Source organism: Lutra lutra, chromosome 5 (genome assembly GCF_902655055.1).
Source record: "Lutra lutra chromosome 5, mLutLut1.2, whole genome shotgun sequence".
Classification (NCBI taxonomy): Eukaryota; Metazoa; Chordata; class Mammalia; order Carnivora; family Mustelidae; genus Lutra; species Lutra lutra.
This window is the reverse complement of record NC_062282.1, coordinates 52,144,197-52,157,592: the sequence shown is the minus strand read 5'-3', so window position 1 is coordinate 52,157,592 and position 13,396 is coordinate 52,144,197. Positions and strand designations below refer to the sequence as shown.

The 13,396-nt window shown below is 35.5% G+C and overlaps 1 long non-coding RNA gene across 1 annotated transcript in view; it reads right to left on the bottom strand.

Annotated features, from left to right (window-relative positions):
* The window catches only part of LOC125100908 (uncharacterized), a 53,926-nt gene extending 41,130 nt beyond the window's left edge, over nt 1–12,796 (bottom strand). Inside the window, exon 1 of the long non-coding RNA XR_007127691.1 lies at nt 12,675–12,796. This is a non-coding gene — a long non-coding RNA (uncharacterized LOC125100908). The remainder of the gene's footprint in view (nt 1–12,674) is intronic.
* Nucleotides 12,797–13,396: the final 600 nt, after the last annotated feature.

Here is a 13,396-nt window from a genome sequence, read left to right as displayed (position 1 = left end):
ATGATGAGCTGTATTGCCTATTTTATACCCTTCACAGAGTCTAGGCATAAAAGAATTTTGGACTACAGATTGTTGTAGAATATCAATTAATACAGTATTTTTGGTGAATCGTGACTCTTCAGTCAAAAGCAAAGGAGCTTTACCTCTCACTAAGTATGGGAATCTCTGCTTTCAAATTTCTAACAGATGGTCTTCCAATACCCACTTGGATGAGGCCAATGACCACTTGCTCCCCAACTGGGAAACTCTGATAGCAGGAAAATTCTTCTCCATATGGAGCCCAAATTAACTTTCCTGAAACAGCCACCCATTGGCCTAACTTCTGTTCTCTGGACCATATTGAATATGGCCTATGCCCCTTCTACATGATATCCCTTCAAATCTCCTGATAGTAGCTTTCCCACACAGAGTCCAGACTACAGGATCAGGCCCCTCCATTACACTGCACTGTCTTCTCTCTGTGACCTTCAGTAATTTTAAAAGACAGAGTTCCCTTACAACAAACCTCACATCTAATTCATCTCTGTATCTACCCAGCAGAGTGTCTTTTCAAAGCAGGTACTTTGTGATAAATAAATGTTTAATGTTTGTGATAAATAAATGGAAAAAATCTATTTCAAAGCATATTACTCTTTAAAGAGCAAAATAAAACTGAATAATCTTTCAGCTAATTTTATGCCAAATTCTAGTGTGCATCAGAAAACATCATGGGCCACTTAGCAAAGAAGTTGATTTCTGGGCTACATTAGAGACTCTGATTCCATCATTCTGGAATTTTTCTAAGCATTTGCCTTCGTATCAAGCATCTGTATATTTGAATCAGGTGGTCTGTTGGAGAAATACTGCTTTAAACAACACTACAGGCAGGGATACCTGGATGGGTCAGTTGATTAAGTGTCTGCCTTCAGCTCAAGTAATGATCCTGGGGTCCTGGGATCAAGTCCCACTTTGGGTTCTTTGCTCAGCAGGGAGCTTGCTTCTCCCTCTGACTGCAGCTCCCCCCTGCTTCCAAATGAATAAATGAATAAAATCTTAAAAAAAAAAAAAACCCTCCAGACATCAAACCAAACAACTTCTTTTAAACTTTATATTTGGAAGTAGCAAACACATTTCAGTCATTTCTACTTAGAACAACTTTTCATTTGCCCGCTTATTATTTTTTTCTCCGTGAAGCATTTTTTTTCTGAGTTACCCAGCCATAACTACCCTCCCATGCTGAGAGGTAAGTATGCTCCATCTATTACATTCTTTTCAAACCTCCTAAGGAGGTAATTAGTCATTGCAATTGATTGCAATTTATTAATCAGAACAGGATGTTAGAGTTTGGGGGTGGGGAAGCACAGTGATGAAGTCTAGTATAAATGCAGGGCAAATGCATACAGTGACAGGAGGATAAGGCAAAAATAACTGCCAAATCACAGGATGTTTCGAACTGATACTTGCTTTGTACAGTGGTGTCCTGATCTATATAAAGGGGATATTAAAACTTGGCTGGTCTACCTCTAGAGCCAGGTGTAAGATTTATTCTATGAATATTTATTGAGTGTCTGCGATGTAGCAGGTACTGTCCTTGGTGCTAAGGGTACATCAGAGAACAAAACTAAATCCTTGCCTCGGAGAGAGATTAAAACAAAATTAACTTCATACATTTATATTATACTATATTATACTACCCAGGAATTAAGTAGAACTGAGTCATGAGATAGAGAGTGAGAGGAGGAGGGTGCAGGTAAGGTCTCCCATTACATGGGAAGGTTGCAGAAGGACTCTCCAAGGAGGTAATATTTAAGTATAAATTTAGGTGATGTGAACGAGCATGCCCCAGGAAGGTCTAATAGGAGAAACTCCAGGGAGAGGGAATTACCAGGCAAAATGCCTAGGTGGGCACAATAGGATGAGTGTACTCCACATGTTGAAGAATAGCAGGAATACATGACTTCAATGGAGTGGCCAAGTAAAGAAAGTGGTGGAAGAAAATAAGATAACACAGATGGAAGCATGTTGAAAAGCAGTCTATAATGGGGTACTATTCTTACAGGATATTAAGTCACCGAAGGACCTAAGTAATCACTCAGTCTAGTCTATCCATTCTATAGGTGGGAAAACACAACCCCAGAGAACTTAATAGACATCTCCATAGTAGAATAGTGCCCAGGTCCTGTGATTTGTAACAGAGCATTCATTGTCATCTGTCCTGGTTTTCTGCTTACTCTTCCTCCATTTTTTTCTTTTTCTTCCATGAATTTCCTTTCTTCCTTTCCTTTTCTGCTACCTCGTCATCTGAGTCCCCTTATTTCTTTTCCTTTTTCCCTCCTTGTCTCTATGCTTTCTTTTTCCATTCTTTTGCCTCTCTCTTCCTGCCCATGACATCAGTCTTTTCTAATTTCATGGTTTGTGGTCAGTGTTAGGTCAAGACAGCAAGATTTATCCCTATATGAAACACTTCTGACCAACAGGCATATGCTATTCAGTATCAGATAACTTCAAATTCTAACATCTACAGATCTCAAAATAATCATTTTCTTAATTTTCCCTCTACTCTCTTGAAAAGCTATCTGTTATTTTGGCTAAAAAATATCCTGTCCTAGTGTCTGACATATAAACCACCTCCATGATTACAGAGGTATGTATCTTCATACATAGAAGTATGTATGTACTTCTATGCTGGTTGTTTGGTACAGAAAGTGCAAAGAAAGGCCCAAGCGTAGCAAAATCCAAACCAAGCCTCTAATACAATGGAGCAGGCATTAAGTAAAATTCACTGCCATTAGGTAAGGGGGAGGATAAAGACTAGCCAAACCAGAGGAAACTGCTATCCATTTTAAAGAGATCTATTTGTTTATGTCTAGCCCATTTCTGGAAGCAGGTGTCTTATTTCAGCCCAGAATCTTATAAGAGAAGCTAGGAAATGGTGATACTTTGTGTGTTGCTATCAGTGATCCAAGTAGATGTCTGATCTCTAAACTGAGTGTAGAAGCAATGCACTGTGAGTTTGTCACATCCTCTTCCCAGCACACATCCCCAAGTGAATCCTAATACAAATCCCTGGCCATTATATTTCAGTTTTATATTTCTAGACACATAGCTAGGGAATGCAGAGCTGGCATCTGTAGAAATTGATTTTTCTTTTCCTGTAGAAAGAGCCCTTTTCTGTCACAACAAAGCATATTCTTTTCCTTAGAAAGAAAGTAAAAGGAATTACTGGGAGTACTTTTATCCTGCCAAACAGCCAACATCAGTCTTCCACACAGCTTTTCAACTCCTCCAACTCTATCAGTTGCCACTAAAAAATATAACAGCTACATACACATAACAGAGTCTCTAAAAACTAATAATCTAAAATTTGCTCCCAGAACTAATCTCCCTGGGACTCAGTTTGTTAATCTGTAAAATGAGAGTGTCAAATAAATAATGTTTATATCTGTGGTTACTACCACCCTATTCCTTCTAGATTCTTTCTTCCTCGCATCAGGAATGATGCTACATGGGTTATAGAATAAGTCTAAGACTTCTCCCTCCTCTCTCTCCTTACCAGTGACCAAAGAAAGAAAGGCTCTATGGTTTTTAAACCTGATATTATTAAAATCATATATTTTCATGAAATTTCAGAGGGAATAAGAAGGAGATTAAAATTTGGTTATGAGTTGTTGTGGGATGCTGTATGGTACCTCATGGTGGTTTGGGGATTCAGCTTTAAAGCTTGATTACATTTATATGTAGAGTATAAATGTGTAGGAGAATATGATTGATAAAATGTATATGTTTATAGAATGAACCACACAATGTTGGAGGGGAGATCTGGCAATTACTCTAAAAAACAATGATAAAACTGGACGGAATTGAGAGAACCTGGGTGGCTCAGTCACTTGAGCATCTACCTTTGTTTAGGTCATCTCAGGGTCCTAGGATCAAACCTGGGTCTCTGCTCATCAGGGAGTTTGCATCTCCCTCTCCCTCTGCCCTTTCCCCTCTGCTTGTGCTCTCTCAAATAAAATAAAATAAAATCTTAAAAAAATAAAAGCAGAATTGTTAATAGCAATCACTGTAGGACTCTGAAAGTTGATCAAAGGCATACAATAAATTGAGAAGTATTTACTCAAGAAAAACTATTAACCATCTCTAAGGACAGTGAAAGTTTGTGACTTTATAGGCTGTTCTCATGGCATGGTGGCTCTACTATGGCTGGGCAGAGTGTAAGAACAGAGAGCTCTACTACCATGTAGGGTTAACTTGATTTGGAACAGAGTGGAGAGGAGTCACATGTCTAAGGGCTTTATTGAAAACAATAGTGATCTTTGTGCCAATCTAGGGGAGACAAACCTCACATCTGCCAGAGATTGTGATAATGACTGGGCCAAATAACACATTAGCCAGAAATATAGCAAGGAAATACAATGAACAAAGTAGGCATGAGAAGTTTTGATAATAATCCAAACGTTTCTGGTAGTCTAGAAGGCTGTCTGCATGCTTGGGAGAGTCAAGAGGAGGTCCTAGTGGAGCACCTGGTTGGTTCAGTTGGTTAAGCATCTGACTTCAGCTCATGTTGTGATCTCTGGCTCCTGTGATGGAGCCCTGACTCAGGCTCCCTGCTCACTGCTTGTCTATTTCCCTCTGCCCCTACCCCCACTTACACACACACACTCTCTCTCTCTAATAAATAAATCTTATTTTTAAAAAAAGAAAGAGAGAGAGAATTCTCTAGCTATCTACTCATCCCTAGATGAATTTGAAGCTTTGCACAATGGAAAATAAAATCTGACCCATATTTGATAACTTCTTGAGCTTTGAAGAATTCTTCAATCTACACACAGAACCACTGGCAAAAAGGGAACATCTCAAAGTGTTTAAATACAACTTCTGACCAATCTTTGGCTGACCACAAAGCTCTGCTGATAGGAGCAAACCTAAGAAAGCCAGTCTTTAAGGTTAAAAAAATTCTTTTTCCAAAAAATAACCTGAGTAAAGACGTCACTGATTATACAATGCAAAATAGAAGGATTTGATAGACTGAATCCAACCAAGTCACTAAACAAACAACTAAAGTGAAAACAATTTCACTTAGGATGGCGAAATCAGAATCCAGAGTACTACAATATATCTAAAATGCCCATTCCCAACCAAAAAAAAAAAAAAAGAAGAAAAGAAAAGAAAAATGAAACATAACAGGAAAGTTTGTCCAATCCACACACAAAGAAAGCATAAATGGAAAAACATAAGTAGAAATTATCGTTGAGGGTATCCAGATGTTTACTCTAACAAAGGCTACAAAGCAGCAACAAAGGGAGAATATGAAGGATAATTAATGTATTCAAAGAAGTAAGGAAATTAAGTTTAAAGAATTAAAGGAAAATATCACAAATCACTAATGGAGAATATCAGTAGCGATAAAAAATATAAAGGAGAACAAAACTGAAATTCTGAATTAAGGGTACAATAACTGACATAAAAGAATACATTGAAAGGATTCAATATACTAGAGCTGGCAGAAGAAAGAATCAGCAAAAAAGAATAAAATAGAGACTGTACAGTCTGAAAAAGGGGAAAAATGAAGAAAATAAACAGGTCCTCAGAGACCTATGGAGCTATATCAAAAGTACTAACATGCATAATTGGAATCCCAGAAAAAGAAAAAGGAGCAGAGAAAATATTTAAAGAAGTAATGGCTACAAACTTCCAAAATGTTTGAAAAATATTAATCTGCATATCCAAAAAGCACAACAAATTCTAAGTATGGTAAAGACAAAAAGATAAACTTCTAGTCACATCATAACCTGTTGAAATTCAGAAACATAATATCTTGAAAGGAACCACAGAAAAAAAGCATCATCAGAAAAAAAGCAGAAACCATAAAGCAATGGGATAACATATTGCAGATCCTGAAAAAACATTGACAACGTGTAAATGTTAATTCTATGTCCATCAAAATTATCCTTTAAAAAATGAAGGGGAACCATTAAAAAGTGAAGGTGAAATACAAGTATAAAAAGTATTAATTCCTAGCAGATCTGCCTTTGAAATAAATCCCAAAAGAAATCTTCCAGGTTAAAATGAAATGAAACTAGACGATAACATGAATTTACACAAAAGAAATACATTGGTAGAGGTAATTGCAAGATATGCATTAAAAAGTATATAACATTTTTTCTTTCTTCTCTCAACTTCAAGACAACTGTACTAAAAACTTTCAGAAACTGTATTACTGAGTTTATAACATATGGTTATATAATATATTTGAAAATAAATACCCAAAGTAGGGAGGTGCTATAATGGAGATATAATAAATATAATATAATATAATATAATATAATATAATGGAGCTATAATGAAGACAAATTTATATTTTTTTTTTAAAGATTTTATTTATTTATTCGACAGAGAGAGATCACAAGTAGACAGAGAGGCAGGCAGAGAGACGGAGGGAAGCAGGCTCTCTGCTGAGCAGAGAGCCCGATGTGGGACTCGATCCCAGGACCCTGAGATCATGACCCGAGCCGAAGGCAGCGGCTTAAACCACTGAGCCACCCAGGCGCCCCAAATTTATATTTTTTACTGGATTTAAGTTTGTATTAATCTGAAGTCAATTGTGATAAATAAAGAGGCATGCTGTAATCCCTGAAGCAACCTTAAAAATAAATAAAACTTTATGTAAGAAAAATATCACAAAGGAATGTAAATGGCACACACACATACACACAAATTCAAAAGGCAGTATAAAAAAGAACATAAAAACAGAAAAAGGAAAAATACATAGAAAATAATTAGCAAGATGATAGAAATAAATTCAACTACATTAAACACTAAATATAAATAGATGAAAAATTCCCAAGGAAAGCCAGAGGCTATCAGACTGACTAAAACAAACACGAGACCCAAAAATATGCTACTTGCAAAGCTTTAGATACAAACATACTGAGATATAAACACTTTAGATACAAAGACACAAAATTAAAGCAAAAGAATAAGAAAAGTATACCATGCAAAGAATAAAAATGAGAGAGCTGGAGGAGCTATACTAATACTAGACAAAATACACTTTAAGATAGAAAATGTTAGTAGAAGCAAGGGGGATATTTTATAATAGTAAAAGAATTAGGAATATGTAACAATTATAAACATTTTTGTACATAACAGCAGAGTCTCAAAATACATGAAGCAAAACCTTAAAGAACTGAAAAGAGAAATAAATAGACCATCAAACAACAAAAATAACTGGAAACTTGAGAACCCTTCTCTCAAAAATTGACATAAAAACTAGACATAAAATTAGCAACCATATATAAGACTTAAACAACATTATCAGCTATGAATCAACATGATATAATTGACATCTAGGGAACAATTCATCCAACAACTGAGAAATATTCATTCTTTTTAAGTGCATATGAATCATTTTCCAGTATTGACCATATGCTAGGCTATAAAGCAGTAGCAATACACTGAAAGTATTCAATTACACAAAAGATGTTCTCACAATGGAATTGAATTAGAAATTAACAAAAGAAAATAGGGGAAATTCATAAGTATTTGAAAATATAAAAACACTTCTACATAACACATAGGTCAAAGAAAAAATCATCAAGGGTATTAGTAGATATTTTTAACTGAATGAAAACAAAAGCACAACATATAAAAACTTATGAGGTGTCAGTAAAGCAGTACTAAGAAGAAAACATATAGCTTTAAATACCTGTATTGATAAAGAAAAAAATAAATCAATAACATAAACTTTGATCTTTAGAAACTAGAAGAAAAATGTAAACTAAACCCCAAAGCCAAAGCAAGAAAATGGAAGTTAATATTAGAGCAGAAATCAAGGAAACTGGAATCAGAAAAAAAAGTCAATATAACCAAATGACAAACTTTTATCTAAACTAACAAAGAATGAAAAGGAAGACAGAGATTACCCGAAAAAAAGGAGACATCATAAGCAAATTGATAGAAGTTAAAAGAAGTTTCAAAAACATTATGAATAACTTCATGCCAATAAATTCTTCAGCTTGGATGAAAAAGAAAAATTAATAGAAAGATTTAAATTAATAAACGTGACTCAGGAATAGATTGAAAATCTGATCGACCTAAAATCCACAAGGAGACTGAATTATGATTAAGAATAACCCCACAAAGTAAAGTCCAAGGCCAGATGGCTTCACTGGTGAATTCTTTCAAACATTTAGATAAAAGATTTTAGTAATCCTCTATAAACTCTTCTAGAAAACAAAGGACGAGGGAATACAACTTATCGTTTAAGACCCTGATACCAAAGACAAAGACATCGCTCACCAAAAACAGACCCAAAAACTGCATGCCAATATTTTTCATATGTAGATACAAAAATTTTTCCAAATATACTAGCAAGCACAATCAAAAACAAATTAAAATATTTACACATTGTGAACAAGTGGAATGTATCCCAGGAATGCAAAGTTAAACTATCCTCCAAAATCAGTTAATGTAATATACCATATTAATTTACCAAAAAAAAAGCAAAAACTACATGATCATCTTAATAGATGCAGAAAAATCCTAATTAAAACATCCAAATCTCATTCATTATTAAAAAGGAAAAATAAACTCTCAACAAACTAAGCATAAAATAAAATTTCCCCAGCCTAATAAAAAGCATTTACAAAAACCTATAGCTAACATTAAATGAAATAATGAAAGTCTGAATTCTTTCCCTCAACATCAAGAACAAGGTAAAGGTGTCTACCTTTGCCATTTCTAGTCAATAATAAAAGTTTCAGCTAGTGGAATCAGGTTATAAGAGAGACTACAGAGCATCCAAACTGGAAAAAGAGAAAGAAAAACATATTAATTTGCAGACACATAATCTGCATGTAGAAAATCTAAGGAATGCACACACATATACTACTAGAATTAATGATTTCAGCACTGCCACGGAATAAAAGATCAACATACAAAATCAATTATAATTCTATATGCAATCACTGAACAATTCAGAAATAAATTTTTTAATTCCATTTATGATAGCATTGTAAAAATAAAAATATATATGAATAAGTTTAATAAAAGAAGGACAAAACTTACAAAACATTATAGAAATAGATTAAGAAGACTTAAATAAATGGAAAGAGATTCTATGTTCATGGATGGAAGATTCAGTATTATTGAGATGAATTTTCCCCAAAACTGATACATAGGTAAGGTATTGAGTCTTATCAATACTTCAGCAGGCTTTTTTTTTTTTTTTTGCAGAAATTGACAAGCCAACCTAAAATTATGTGGAAGTGCATGCAAATGACTCAGAGTAGCTAAACAGTTTTGAAGACAAAGAATAAAATTAGGGGACTCATATTTCCCAATTTCAAAGCATACAAGAAGGCTATAATAATCAAGATAGTGTGGGCACCTGGGTGGCTCAGTGGATTAAAGCCTCTGCCTTCAGCTTGGGTCATGATCCCGGGGTCCTGGGATCAGCCCCACATCGGGCTCTCTGCTCAGCGGGGAGCCTGCTTCCCCCCCACCTCTCTCTCTGCCTACCTCTCTGCCTACTTGTGATCTCTGTCTGTCAAGTAAGTAAATAAAAATCTTAAAAAAAAAAGATAGTGTGATATTAGCATAAAAGTAGATGTATAGATCAATGGAACAGAATTGAGAATCTAGAACTACTTTTTTACATTTAGATCTATTAATTTCAACAAAAGGGCCAAGGCAATTCTGTGAGAAAGGATAAGCTTTTCAAAAATTGGTACTGGAACAGTTGACATTCACATTGAAAAAAATGTATTTAGACATTAATCTCACACCATATGAAAAATTAACTCAAATGGACCATAGAGCCAAATGTAATCACAAAAATTATGAAACTCTAGAGGAAAGCATAAGAGAAAAATCTTTGTGACTGCGGATTAACCAAACATGTCTTAATTATAAAAAAGCACATTGATTAAAAAATGATAAATTGATCATCAAATTAAAACCTTTGTAGTTCAAAAAATACCATTAATGGAAAAATAAGTTACAAATTAAAAGAAAATATTTGCAAATCATCTATATAATAAGGGACTTATATTCAAAATATGTAAGAAACAACTAAATAAAACAAGCCAGTTTTTTTAAAAGCCTGCTTGAAAAACAGTTTCTGAAGTTGCTAAACATAGATTTACCATATGATCCTGCAAATCTGCTCTCAGTATCTACCCAAGAGAAATGAAAACATATATCCATGCAAAGTCCTGTATGTGAATGTTTACAGTAGCCTTATTTATGGTAGTCAGAAAAATCTGAATGACCATCACCTAATGAATGGATAAAATGTGCCATATCCCACAATGGAATGCTATTCAGAAATAAAAAGGAATAAACTATTGATATATGTGACAATATAGATGAACTTCAAATGCATTAATGAGGGAAGTAGGCTAGGTGGAAAGAACATGGTCTATCTAAAGCAGCCAATTATTGTCGTATAGAAATATTGTCACGTGGGCTTACTGTTGCTGGGTCTTCAGATTTTACAAAAAGAGTGAGAAAGGAACATTTGTATGTAAATTTTCTTCAGTGGTCATCTGCAGATGACCTCTGGCTTTTTTGCTATCTGCTGGATTATTCCAGAGGTGAGGAAGTTTGGCCTTCTAGAATTCTGCCTGCCTCCTACATGGTATCCTCAATTTTGTCACTTGTTCCCTAAAGTCTAAAATATTTACTATCTGGTCTTCGTAAACAAAGTATGCCTCCTCCTGCCTTAGTTGATTTTCTTCAATACATGATGTCAGCTGCTTATGCCCATCCTGATTCTTATAGACTGAATGTGTGTGCCTGGGAGGAGGTTATATTCCCAAACAAAAATTTGGGCTGTTTCTGTTTGCTCAAACAAAAATAGAACTTCAGTTCTCTACTTGTGCATTTTATGTCTAGCTGTCCTCAGTTTTCTCCTATATAAGCTCTTTGCCACATTTCACATTAACATTTGAGATAGAAAAATGGGGGCAGGACCCAGATGTTCCTGAACATCTCAGCTTCCTGTTTTCCACCATTCTGAAAATCCATTTCTCTCCAGCCCTTTGTTTTTCTCAACAGAACATATTGACTGTAACATTCTTCCCCCAAATGTGAAATGCATTCTCTTTCAAACATAACATTTCTTTAGGAGTTGAGATAGATTTCTAGACTATGACACTGCTTCATTGTTTTTCTGTCCAGTTCTGTATTGGTATCACTCTACTTTAACTACAGTCACTTAATGTTGTATTTACTATAAAAGGGCTAGTTCCCTGGGCATACATTCCTTTGTCATTAATCTGTTTTCTATGTCTTACCTTTTTTTTTTTTTTTAACCACTTAAAGTACTGTGTTTAGGGGCACCTGGGTGGTTCAGTGGGTTAAGCCTCTGCCTTCAGCTCAGGTCATGATCTCAGAGTCCTGGGATGGAGCCCCACATCAGGCTCTCTGCTCAGCAGGGAGCCTGCTTCCCCCTCCCTCTCTGCCTGCCTCTCTGCCTATTTGTGATCTTTCTCTCTGTGTGTCAAATAAATAAATAAAATCTTAAAAAAAAAAAAAAAACCCTACTGTGTTTATCTCCATACTCTAGATCAGAAAACTGATAACAAACTGAGGCAGTGTCCTGCCCCAGGTGTGGATCAGCAAGGATTGGACCTTAGGTCTATCAGCCTCCTCCTTGTATTTTTGTATATATTTTGTATTTTTGTATGTGTGTAGTTTTTTATTCCATTTGTTTTTTGCTCTTTTCCAGTATTTTATAAAACCCTGCTTGAAATGTTTAAACCTCTGTTCAGATAAGTATATCCCAGGGCATTTGCCTGAGACAGAACCTAGTACAAAGGATTTACAGCTGGATTATCACATCTCTAGGGCCTTGTGTAATGGTGGCAGTATGGAAAACAAATTTTACAGAATCTCCAAGTGAGGATAAAATTTAAGGGACAGGGTCATAGACCATTTTATAAAACTTTTCATTTGAAAACATTTCAAACTTAGAAGTTACACAAATAGTGAAGAATATATATATATATATGTATGTATATATTCATTTATATTTATATTTTATATATATATACTTTTTCCTGAATGTTGGAAAGTAAGTTACATTCATTATTGCCCTTTATGCCTAAACACTGCAGTGTGTATTTCCTAAGAAGGCTATTTTCTTCTACACCCACACTATAATTCTCAGCTTCAGCAAATTGAACAGTAATATAGAACTTTAATCTACTGTCTACATTTCTTGTCAGTTTACCCAATAATGCACAATGGGACAAAGGCATTGAAGAGTTTGGTGTGATGACTGTTGACAAAGTTTTTAAAGAGGTGTGGGGCACCAAAGAAATGGGCAGAAGTTTTGTGGGAAGTCCTATTAATAGTCCCAGGAACCTGTGATATACCACTGTTGGTCTTCTTGCCTAGATGAGTGGGCGAGGCAGGGGCAATGGGGTTCATCTTGGCCCCAGCCCCAATACCTCTGCTGAATCATGAGCCTAAAAAGAAATGGTTCTAATTTCTAAGTTTTTGCATATTTCTTATCTTCAAAGCCTCCTTACAGCTCAATTCAAATCAGTGAGTGGCTTGTCTTCTAAGTTTGAGAATCTCCCTTGCTCCTCTGTCTTGTACTCTAAATCTTCCTACCCATCTTGCCAATTTATTTGTGAGCTCCATGAAGGCAAGGATCTCATCTCTCTCATTTTCTATTGACTTACCTGCCCTGAGAACAGAGGGAACAGAGCCTCGCATGGAGTAAATGTTCACAGTTCAAACATTTGCCTGAGTTGGTTTTCTTCTTTCCATCCTCCCATCTGTGGGTCAGATCAGGACACTTTGGTCTACAATTCCTCTGGCAGGCATGCCTATTTCAGTGAAAATGAAACAACTAGAGGAGAGTGCTCTGGCTGGGTTTTTGATGTGACACTGATAGCAAGCTTTCATGTTTCAGTTTCCTTTTTATATAAACACTGCTGCTTCTTGGAGGGCTAGAACCTTGCATGCTGAGTCAACACACAAATCTCTGTGGATTTAAATTTCATGATTGCTTTGCAGAGATGTCATGGGTAGGAACAGGATCCCCAATTTTGAAAGGTTATGATGTGTAGCTTCTGTAGCTCTCTGAGGCTGAAAATCCCTTGGCTTCCTTGCATCTCCTCCATGAGCTGTAACCTCATTATGCAGTGATGACTGTCACTCACGAAGAAGGATAGGGGATCAGAGCTCTCGCTCATTATACACATCGTCACTCAGAAGGATTCTTATTTGTGGCTTTCACTTTTCATTTAGCTTTTTCTGCTCAGGTCAAAAAGATTAAAATTAAGAACCAAGGAGAGAGGAATCAAAATATTAACAGATTTTTGTTTATTTGTTTTAATATGTCTCCTGACCTCTTTGGATACCAGTTTAAGGTCATAGAAAAAAAAAGTTCCTGACCTCT